Source organism: Leopardus geoffroyi, chromosome D2, assembly GCF_018350155.1.
Source record: "Leopardus geoffroyi isolate Oge1 chromosome D2, O.geoffroyi_Oge1_pat1.0, whole genome shotgun sequence".
Taxonomy (NCBI): Eukaryota; Metazoa; Chordata; class Mammalia; order Carnivora; family Felidae; genus Leopardus; species Leopardus geoffroyi.
In genome coordinates, this window is record NC_059334.1 from 18,411,751 (window position 1) to 18,423,708 (window position 11,958).

At 49.8% G+C, this 11,958-nt stretch overlaps 1 long non-coding RNA gene across 1 annotated transcript; it reads left to right on the forward strand.

The window, feature by feature from the left end:
- Nucleotides 1-714: 714 nt before the first annotated feature.
- LOC123576498 lies at nt 715-10,477 on the forward strand. The gene is made up of 3 exons (XR_006701435.1): nt 715-1,162; nt 7,244-7,370; nt 10,000-10,477. It is a non-coding gene; the product is annotated as an uncharacterized LOC123576498 (long non-coding RNA).
- Nucleotides 10,478-11,958: the final 1,481 nt, after the last annotated feature.

An 11,958-nucleotide genomic window follows, 5' to 3' on the forward strand; every position in this document is an offset into this window, starting at 1 on the left:
TTACATCATACAAAAACCTATGAAGGTATGAAGAAAAATTCCTGCTACAACATGAAATGAATACAAAGCTACAAAATGGACATGCAAATACAAAGTAGCCATATCACACATAGCTGTGTAATTTAAAAAGTGTTGTTATGTTTATTTTTTAGAGACAGAGAGAGCATGTGTGCACGTGAGTGGGGGAGGGGCAGAGAGAGGTGGGGACAAAGGGTCTGAAGCAGACTCCGAGCTGTCAGCGCGGAGCTCAGTGCCAGGCTCGAACTCAGGAACTGTGAGATCATGACCTGAGCTAAAGTTGGACGCTTGACCGACTGAGCCACCCAGACGCCCCTGAGTTTTGAGGAAGCACTCTAACAAGCAACAGAACTGTCATAAATACCTGGACCTAGAGAACAAGCATAGGGAACGGTCAGTTGTGATTTTCTCTGGGTGGTGGGATGGGGCGAGACGTTCATCTCCGTCTTTGGGTCTTTGACAGTTTCCAAATCCTTCTAAAATGGGCACATATTAATTTCAGAACCAGAAAACGGTTTAAAACCACAGAAAGCATTTCTTTTTCTTGATGTGGTGTCCTCAAGTTAGCATCGAAATGATTTACAACCTTCCCCCCCTCCGCCCCCTGCCCTGCATTTCTTGAAGGCGTTGTTGACACTTATTTTTCCTGCACTTAAGTCCCATTCATTCATCTTGTAATCCTGCATGGTACTCTGTTTCCAGTCCAAACAGGAGTGTGTTTGCCAAGAATTCCGGCTCTCGCCTTGACCTCTCTGAAGCATTTGGAAGTGTTGACATTGTTGAATTCTTTCTCTTTCTTGAGACGGTCTCCTCCCTTTCCTCCCACGGAATTACTCATTTTCTTACAAATATTTATTGAATACTTGATATGGGCCAGGCGGTGTTCTAGCCCCCTGGGATACATCGGTGAAAGGAAGCAGACAAAAACCCCTGCGCTCCTGGGGCTTACATTCTGGCCGGGGGAGGCAGGAGGCGGAATAAACAGAAAGTGTAAGAAATAAGTTACGTGGTATTGAAGGTGAGAAGGACCACCGGAAGGACAACCCAGGCTGAGAGGTATGAAGAGTTCGGGAGGGCGCTGGGCGGCCTGTGGTGGCTCTAAGTCTCACGGTGAAAAACGTAAATGGGCACAGACTCAAGTGAGGTGGGAATTCCTGGGGAAATCCGGGAAAGCGGGGTCCAAGCAGAACAACGGTTGGTGCAAAAGAACAGTCTGAAACAGGCCGGAAGCCCGCATGGCGAGGGTGGCTGGGAGCGACCAGAAGCAGGGGCTGAGAAGGGGGAGCTTCGTGGGCTTCCCTGGAGACTGGGCTCTTGCTCTGAGGGGAATCCAGAGCTGCTGAGGGCTTTGGGTGCTGTGGCGGAATCTGACTTCCGTGTTGAAGGCCGTCAGGCAGAAGCAGGGAGACCTGTGAGGAGCCCGTTCAGGGGACAGGTGTGCGAGGTAGCAGGGGGAAGGAAGTGCTGGGATTCCGGATCTGGCTTGAGGACAGAGCCCACACCGTATCTCTCCGTCCTTCGCTGCCCTCTCTTCTTCCTGCCTCCTTTCCCTCTGCACCCCAGCCCTCGGTAGACCCGGCCACTGAGGTGGCTCCCCCAAGTTCCTGCAGTCAGGCAGACAGGTCCCCCCACCTTTTTCCAGCTGAGAGCCGCATCCCAAGATCCCTCCAGGTGGAACACCGTGGCTGAGCTTTCTCTCTCTTGGATAGAGATTCAAACCTGGAACCTGGGGAGCTTGTTCTCAGTCTCTGAGTGATCAGAAGAGCTGTCCCGTGCTGAGCATTGAAGTGGGTCCCTTGGACTCTCATTTAGAATGAGGAAGAGCACATTCACATCTAGTATTCCATTATTTCATGGGATGAAATAACCAAGCCCAGCAATAACCCTGGGATATGGCGTGGCAGGTACCATTCCACTCGCTTATGAGTTAGATAACTAACACATCGAGGGACTTATTCAGTGATGGTGGCAGTGAGTGGTGGAGACGGGACTAGAACTCGGGTCTCCTGGCTCCTTGTCGGTGGTATCAGTCTCTGGGAATCCTGGAGCCCTTATCGCAACATCATAAAGCACAAGTAAGAGCGTCTTGGCTGCCGTGCGTTCCGGCCAAAAAATAACTGTGAAAACAAGCAAACTTCTCAGGGTTAGTGGACATGCCCTGGTGCCCAGGCTCAGATGGAGTGCCCCCCCCCCATAAAGAACCCAGCTTGGGCTGCCCCTTCTCCTGCCGCTCCCCAGGCGATGTGAGACCCTGCTAGGTGCCATCTATCCATAAGCTATGCCAGGACGCTATCCTGCCACCAACAGGGCCCCTTTTCTTTGGGCTTTACTTTGCTATTAGGAGAGGGAAATGAGACACCAGCTCAAGTTTTACTCTGGGAGTGCAGAGTATAGACAGACCGCCGCCGGTTGTAGGAGCTGGGAGGCTCGGCGGCTGGTAATGGCCTTCAAACTGAATGGACGATGAAGGCTGAATGCGATAGCGCACTCAGGCTATAATTAATTTAGAATTTGAAATGGAGAGAAACTTTAGTTATCTCAAGCTGGGCACACCAGAGGTTGCCGTAGGGCTGTAATTCCTTCTTACATGCCTATCAAAACTATGTACCTAAAAAAGTCATCTCCCTTCCACCATGGAGGCCCTTCTCTCTGACCCATTTCCCATTTCCCATTATTAGACCAATGAGTACTCAGCTTCTGTTGCAGGAGATTAATGATCTGTCGGTGGAAGGAAGGGGGAATTTATGGGCTGGTTCAAGGTGTCGCCAGAGCCCTCCTCTCTCCCTAGTTGCTGCCCTCTGTGCCATACAGGTGAGCAGTCAGGACTCAGCCCCCTTGGCAAGTGGTCCTCCTGGGGAGGAGCAGGACTTTCACTGACAGAGCATTTGAAAGCCGAGCTTCAGCCAGGAGGCGGGAGCTCTTCTGAGAAGGGTGAAATGTCCAACTCCTGGCCACAGCAAGGGGCTGCTGCCTTAACTGTTACATCTCTGAGGGACCTCCACAGGAAGGGTTTCCTCTTTCCCTTTGCCCAAGTGGCACACTTTGGCACTTTCCAGAACAGGAGAGGATCAGATGAGAAGATACCCTTTCCTAGCCTGTCAAAGAACTAAACAAAATGCTCTTCTTAAACGTGAAGACAATGGAGTCAAGCGTATCTCTGAGGTCTGTGGTCTAAAAGATAGGAATAGGGACACCTCGGTGGCTTAGTCGGTCAAGCATCCGACTCTTGATTTCTGCTCAGGTCATGATTTCACTGTCCCTGAGATCAAGCCCCGTGTTGGGCTCTGTGCTGAGCAAGGAGCCTGCTTGGGATTCTCTCTCCCTCGCTCTCTGCCTCTCCTCTAGCAAAATAAATAAATAAATAAACATTAAAAAAAAAGTAAAAGATAGGAATAGCATGACAAAAATAAAGATGTAAATAGATATGCGAAATCCAACCAGAGGGAGCAACAATTGGCTGGAGGGCTGACTGCTGTGTCACAAGTCAGCAGAATGAGGTCATGTAACACAAGTATAGGTGAAATACATGTGGAGACCACCCTGTTTGGAGACTATTGGCACAATGACTCTGAAGCCAGGATTCACCTGGCAGTCAAGGTCACCAACAAGCACCCAAGCCATATTCCAGCCAGAGATCTACTGGTCATTAAAAATTCCTCAGTTAACTGGGAGGCAACCACAAAAATTGTATGAGAAAATAACCCAAAAGTTATCTGGATTGATCCCCTAGCAGGGAAACATCTTTCAATCACAGAAAGATCTAGATTTAAATTTAGAAATGCTTAAGAGAATCAACCCACAGTGAGACTATTTTGTGGGTAAGGTGTTGAGAGAGCATTTTCCATGGGTTTCTCCTGTTTCTGCACATCTTGTGAGCAGACGCATGACTGCCTTTCTTCTGCACTATCTTTTCAAGGATATGTGGTGAACAGCTTTGGAAAACAGAGGCAGAGTTCCTCCAGAGCAAAGGGTAGGTTTATTTACTGTCCAGTACAATAAAGATAGCGCTATCCTCCACAGCAAAAATGAAGCAGACTTACTGTCCATTAGAAAAGATCTGGGCGCCCTAAGCTCAGGGCTCCTCTCCCATAATCCATTGTGGGTGCAGGTGTCACTTGGCCCGTTTCACACCACCCTTGGGGACTGGGACTCAGAAACTGGTATAAATGCTGAGATTCTACTATTGCTATGAGTAACTAAGTCCTGTGTCTCTGACTCAGAAGGCTCCTATCCTTTGCCAGCAGCCACCAAACTGATTATTTTGAAAGTAGGCTAAATTTCAGACTCTTCACAATTCTTGACGTAAGTATTCAACGCATATTTAGCATTTAAGTTCCTACAGTACTTAAGAGATTTTGGCCTATGCAAGTAATAGGCCAGTTTTGTGATTCCATATTAAAATTAAGCGATTTACATTTGTGATTTTTGGGGGGCACCTGGGTGGCTCAGTCGGTTAAGAACCAGACTTTATTTAGCTCAGGTCATGATCTCACAGTTCGTGGGTTCGAGCCCTGTGTTGGGCTCTGTGCTGACAGCTCAGAGCCTGGAGTCTGCTTGGGATTCTGTGTTCTCCTTCTCTCTCTGCTCCCCTCTTTCTCTCCCCAAAATAAATAAACATTAAAAAAATAAAATAAAATAAATTTGTGATTTTTTTAAATGGAAATTCAAATTACTTCACATGTAATGTAGTATTGATTTCAGGAGTAGAATTTAGTGATTCATCACTTACATATGACACCCAGTGCTCATCTCAACCAGTGCCCTCCTTAATGCCCATCACGCATGTAGCCCATCCCCCCACCCCCCACCCCTCCCCCAACCCTCAGTTTGTTCTCAGCTCAGTATTTAAGAGTCTCTTCTGGTTTGTCTCCCTCTCTGTTTTTGTCTTACTTTATTCTTCCCTCCCTTCCCCTATGTTCATCTGTTTTGTTCCTTAAATTCCACCTATGGGTGAAATCGTATTTGTCTTTCCCTGACTAATTTATTTTGCTTAGCACAATACATTCTAGATTTACTAAATTTATATAGAGTGTAAGAACACTTAAAAGGACCTAGATTCATCTTGTTTATAAATTACAATTAATTAGACTTAGGAAAATTGACGAAAGACCCTGGAAAGGCTTGGTTTATCTATCGGACAATTGAAGTACCTTACAGAGGAAAAAATATATATTAAATTTACAAACCCAATTTCATTTATTTATTTAATGTTTATTTATTTTTAATTTTTTTTAACGCTTATTTATTTTTTACAGAGAGAGAGAAAGAGTGGGAGAGGGGCAGAGAGAGAGAGACAGAATCTGAAACAGGTTCCAGACTCTGAGCTGTCAGCACAGAGCCTGACGTGGGGCTCAAATGGGGGAACGGTGAGATCATGGCCTGAGCTGAAGTCAGAGGCTTAGCCAACTCAGCCACCCAGGGACCCTGCCCGCTGCCTTCTTTAAGTTTTTTTGGTGTTTGTTTGTTTGCCGTCGTTAAGTTTTTAGGCGACCTTCTAACCCAGAATGAGACATTTCTTCTGATTTCCTATCTTAGCCAGAATGAGGAAGTTTCGAGAGTTTCCACTTGGGTTTTTCTTACCACTGTGGCTCTTACTCCGCAACAGTGTCCTTCCAGCTCTCACGTGCGTCCTTTCTGGTGACGCATTCAGGGAACAGACAAATGAACATGAGGTGGGGTGTGAATCCGTTGAACTCACTATGAGATGGATTTGGAGCTAGAAGTTCTCCACATCAGGGGGAGGGTTGGGATGGCATTTTAAGTTTTAGCCCAGATCTTCTAGCCACAGCTCTTTAAAGATCTGAGTCATTCCTTTTCCTCAGGAGAAATAGCCGTAAGTTTTTTCAGTGACAGATGAAGGAGATAATCACTACTGTGTATGCTTTGCTGTGATGCTGCAAGGGCATTCCTCAAGGACACCCAGGCTCCCCTTCGGCAATTCGCTCTGGGTCTGACAACAGGCTCGGGTCTGGAAACTGGGCAAAGCATCATGGTTTTCCATTGCAGCAGCTGCCATCAGTCTTTGCCTCGCCTGCCCTTCGTCTTTGGTTACACAGTTCAAGCAACATGCTTCAATCTCACCACTAAGAACACCCCGGTCTGTTAGTCACGCCCCCCTGATTCTTGCAGATAAGGGTCCAGGTTGCCACTGGAACTCTTCTGCTATTACAGTCATTTGTCCACGTCACGTCTGATGGGTTAGCCCTGCCAATCGTGCTGTGCTTTTCTTTAAAAAAAAAAAAAAAAAAAAAAAAAAAAGTTTATCTTCGAGGGAGAGAGAGCGAGCGAGCCCATGAGCAGGGGTGGGGCAGACAGAGAAGGCGAGGTAGACTCTCTGATTTTACAGAATCTATTTTTGTATGCCTGCCTCACTGAGCATTCTCCCCCTTCTGCTCCCAAGGCCGTTCTGGCATTAATGTCTCATTTGGTTGAGGCCATCCTTTATCACCACGCTGCGGGGCACTATGTCAGTAGCAGATTAGGGGGGCGCTAAGGGTCCTTGCCAGGGTGCTAAATCCTGAGTCATGGGAGAGTGCCCACATGTCAGTGAAGTCTCCCTTCTCCAGCCTTCTGTTTTCTTTCACGCCAGTTATCTCAAGATTCATTCCCAGATGGGACCTCCTGAATCACGAGGGTGCATGTTAGCTGGGTTCCGCGGCCCTTTCTGAAGACGGGAGGCATTTTTTGCATCTGCCGTGCTGAGATATGCTAGGGCTCATTATTGGTCTACCACAGGGACTGGCAAACTGTGGTCCACAGGTCAAACACGGCTTGTTTTTGCAAATAAAGTGTTGTTAGGACTCTAGCCATACCCATTCATCTACATATTGGCGAGGCTGCTTTTTTGTTTTGTTTTTAAGTTTATTTATTTTGAGAGAGAGCGCAAGGGCTTGTCCACACGAGTGGGGGAGGGGCGTCAACGAAGCATGGCTCGAACCCACAAACTGTGAGATCTTGACCGGAGCCGAGATCACGCTTAACCGACTGAGCCACCCGGGCACCGGGTGAGGCTGCTTTCTGGATGCAGTGCACGAGTTGAGTAGTTATGAGAGGGGTTGCGTGGCCTGCAAAGCCTAAGATATTTGCTGTCTGTCCCTTTACAGAGAAAGTTTACCACCCCTGGCCGAGAAAAGCCTAAGATATTTGCTATCTGTCCCTTTACAGAGAAAGTTTACCACCCCTGGCCGAGAAAAGCCTAAGATATTTGCTATCTGTCCCTTTACAGAGAAAGTTTACCACCCCTGGCCGAGAAGCCACGAGGGCAAGTATCATCTTACAAAGCACCGGCTTCAGGTGAGACCTCCACGTCACCTTGGGGCAAGGGGAGGCTACGAAAGCACCGAGAGGGCCAGGTAACCTGAGGATTGAGGGGTCTGGAGCACGCGTACCCAGACGACCCATTCTAGGCTGCCGGGTCCCGCTCTTCTTTACGGAGCCTTGACTTCGGCACCGCCTACTTGCTGGGGCCGTAACATCAGACCTCACCACGCGTTTTATCAGGTCCAAAGCCACGTGTACAGCGGGATGTGCCATCCGGCCCCGGCAGGCGACGGTCCTTTTACGTGCTACCACAGAGGGCTTCTGGCTTCCAATCTGGTGCCCTCGTCAATGGTTTTCTGACTTGCGTCTGCCGTGGTCTTCCTGCCCTGATGCACTAAGAGTCCCCCGTGACCGCCACCATCCCGCTCAAATGCTAGCGACATCGGGTAAGCCGGCGCATCTTTTGGCACCTGCATCGCGTACGGTACCGGTCAGGCTTTGGTCGGAAGAAGTTATAAGCCTCACCAAGGAATTTTTACATAGAAAATTTCATATGGAGAATTTGAAAACAGCTATTGAGGACCTGGGCAGGTAAGAAGGGAGCAATGAGATCAGTCACCTCGGTTTGCCCAGAGCTATGTTACTATCAGTGCTGAGCGTCCTGCCTTCTGGGAAACCCCGTAGCCCCAGGCAAACCAGACCTGTTGGCCACCCTCACTGTGGTGTCGCTGAGGTAGTAATTGCAGGAAGCGACGAAGACCCCAAGACTGGGGGATCATGGGGAAGGGTTTTGTCTGGGCAGGGGCACCCCTACTGAGGGGGGGCCATGAAACGGGTTACGGGAAAAACCATTAACGGGAACCACCTGTAGCTATCGGAACCGACTTCATCTCCAGAATGAAGAATCATCGCTGAGCGACCCTGGCAGCGATGGGAAGCAGCAAGTCCCTTCTTCCTCGTCCAGCCCCCTGTTTCCCTCCAGCATCCCACGGCGCTCTAGAGCCGAATTCCACCCAGGCGGTGTGGAAATGGAATGTTGAGAGTCCCAGCTGCAGCATCACAGGGCACAGAAGGTCACCTCCCCCCTGGGGACACGGCTGCAGGTGCCAAATAACCAGCACGCGTCCCGGGTATTCACAGAAGGGGGTCTTCATGATGGGCTACCGCATGCCAGGGGGTATCACCACCCCCTCCCTGCCAAGACCCGGGTCCTCGTCGCCATCTACTAACAAATAAATGGCCCAAGACACAGGATCTGCTGTCCGGACCTCGTAATACCAAGTGTCTTCGTTTGGACTCCCCAGATCTGATCCCAAAGCAAGGGTTTGAGTGCAAGTGGTTTATCTGGGAGGTGGGGGGACAAATAAAGGGTGTGTTATCGGCCAGCCACCCCCATGGGTGGCTGCGGGGAAGCTTTGGCCTCCAGGGCCACAGCGGGTCCCTCTTAGGCTCTCGAGCTTGGGGAGGGGTTCACTGCACCGGCGCCACAGCTCTCCGCAAAGTGGCTGTTGATGGCACACGGTGACAACCACCGATCAGGCAGGAGGAGAAACAGGTGAGGTCTGTGGTCCCCATGAGTGAGATGCCTGAGAGACCCAGTAAATAAGAATATGGCAGGTGGGAGGGGGCTGTGGTATTTCCGTGCAGGGTTGGAGGACTGGTCCTGTCGTGCCTCACCTGGGGCCCAAGTGACCTTCTGTGGCTGCAGAGAAAGGCCTCGGGCAATGAGACACAGCTGGAAGTCGGCTGGAGCACCCCTAGAGCGGAGGGTGCAGGCAGAGCACCCACAGCTTCTGCTCCAGGGAGGCAGGAAGAACAGACAGCTGGGGCTCAGCAAGAGGAAAAATTCACCGTCCTCGGGCCTGGGGCGCGCTGCCAACACGCCGCACGGGGGTCACCTCCTCACAAGCCATGGAACTTGCCCTATTGTTATTGTCATTTTGCAGATGAGAAAAAGGTCCCAAAGGTCTGGCAACTCGCCCACAGCAGTGACCGACGCGGGCCGAGGTCCTAGGTCTGCGCGACCTGGAGTTAGCACGCCTAAGCGCCCTGTCGTGGCTGCCCGCCCCCACTGGAGACGGTGTGGGAGGGCAGACACGCGCACATCTTCCCCAGGTGCCAGGCATGCAGGGCAGAGGCTCTGTGGGCCACTTGCCCATCCCAGGCCGGCTTGTCCCTGGCAATACTGCAGCACCGACTCTCTTAACTGCGGTCCCGTGGACGGGGCTGATTTTGCTGAGCCAGAGAAAACACCCAATTTGCCTGGGTCTTGGAAGTTTACTTTCTCTGGTTATTTTTGCAAGGCCGGGAAAAGAGCAAATCCTACCCCAAACTGACTACCTTCTTGCTGGGCGTGGTTTATGGCAATGATGTCAGGACCCCCCCGGGGGCGGGGGAGACTGGACCTTGCAAGTGTCATTTGGCCCTTTGAGTCCGCATTCCATGATGTTTAATTGTTGACAGCTCTACCGACTGGGGAGCAGATAAGACTTGTGTCCTTTTTAGATGACACATTTGACTTCAGTCCCTCCCTCCGTACCCGTTCATAAATTGGCAAGGCCCCCTAGTGTGGAATATCAAACGAGGGGGTCTCGTTTGATCTATAAATCTATAAATTTATAGATTTATTGATAAATTTATTTATAAATTTATCTATAAATCTATAAATCTGGTTGATTTATAGATTTCTTGCTAATTCTTTCTGTTTTCTCTTTTCTTAAGGGTTCATTGTGGAATAATTAAAACCCGCACAAAAGCAAAGAGAAAAGGAAAATCAACCCCCATGAGCGCATCACTCAGCTGCGGTCATGATTAACTCAACCACTCTCGTTTCGCCCACACACTCCCCGGATCCCTGGATTAGTTAGACCGTATCACTGTGGTGCTCTTCTAAAAGTATCGATTCCTAAGCTACTCCCTCTGAATTTTCTGATTCAGTAAGTCAGGACTGGGGTCTGAGAATCTGTATGTTTTTATCAGTTCCTCGGGTTTCGGAAGCTATAGCATAAAGAAACGAACATGGGATCTACAGCAGGCAGGTCCTAGTATGAGTCCTGGCTTTGCCCAAGCTATGCAACTTTGGGTGAAAATTCACAGTTTTCAGACTTTTTGTCTCGAAGAACCACCACCTCTGTCAACCTGTGGTCCACTGAGACTGTCTGATCGTTTTCATGTTAAATAAATGTGATCAAACCTAGTATCCCTCAGCCTTCCCTTGTCTTGGTGTTGGGGTGGGGATGGGGGGCCGGGTTACTTGGGAGCTATCCTGTTTGGGGATGGCTGTGTTTGCAAAAATCTCCCCAACCCTGTCGCCGCACCCCCTTCAGTCCTGTGTAGCCTGCCTCGCTCTGTTTGCTCGAACTCTCCCTGCCCAGCTCCCTGGGAAACTAAAGGGTGAAACTTCTTCTAGATGGCGGTCTTCACTTACAAAATTCTTGGACCTGGCGTAAGCTTGCATTTGGTGCAGGTGGCTAACCACCTTTTTTTTAAACCAAGATGAATCGTTAATTTCCGGGGTTGGCGTTCAATCGCTTGCTGCTCGTAAAAAAGCAAGCAAGCTTCACCAAACTGCAAACACAAGAAGCTTGCAAGCTTTTGGTGTGCTCAGCACTTTTTGAAGGAAGACCGCATCCACTCGCCAGGAATACAGCTTCTTTTGTGTTGTTTTGTGATTTAATTAAATGGAGTTCAGAGAGAGGGAAAGTAAATAATTGGAGGGGGCTGTTTACAAAAGGATCTGTTCCTCTGGGCAGAGTCTCCGGAGCCCCTGGGGGCTTGTGCAGGAACCCAGGAACTGCCACCACCTGAGGCCGGAAGGAATGAGAAGAGGGAGTCCAGGAGAAGAGACAGCCCTGAAAGCGGCAGCGTCCTCAGGCTGGGAGACACACGTGGCCCCGGCCACCTCGCAGGGAGAGAGCCAGGGGGGCAAGCGCACAACCTCACTCTCTCCACCCCTCCCCTTCATTCTCCTCACTGGCTAAACACAACCGAAAACCATAGAATTTGGAAGCCTGTCGACGTCATCCATATAGACCTGGATCCGACACGGCGGGAGTAAAGTGTGCAAGTGGATCTGTACGATCTAACAATAACCAGCTGGCAGGTGCCTCAGTTTTCTCATCTGTAAAGTGGGAATCATAATGGAACCAGCTCCTAGTGTGCTATAAGGATTGAGAACTGAACGATGCCAAGTGCTCGTACAGCGCTCTCCCTCCTAGACAGACGGACAGACGGACAGCACTACAATAACAGCACGTGAGCACTACAGGACTAGATCTACTTAGTAAGCACGGTGTTAATGTTAGTCGTCGTTCTCAACTCAGAGGAAGTGATGAGCATTCCAGGCAGAGGAGACACAGAGGAGAAGGGTTGCACCACCCAAGGGCTGGCCATGGTTCTAGGGACGAAGGTGGTTCCCTCCTCCCTAGCTCCCCCTGACTTCTTGGAGAGAACCCAGGTCTACACAGAAGGCACACAAACATCGAAGGGAAGCCTGAGCACATCACTGAGCCTGAAGTTGGGAACCGGATTACATTAAAAGCAGCGGCTTGAGGGTTTTGATCTGAGTCAAGAGAAGAGATGAGTTCAATCCTAAGCCTGAACCTGGACTAGTCAATGGCTGGGAAGGTGAGGACAGACATGTCCCCATGCTCTGCTGTCAGCCACCCAAGGCCAAGGCCA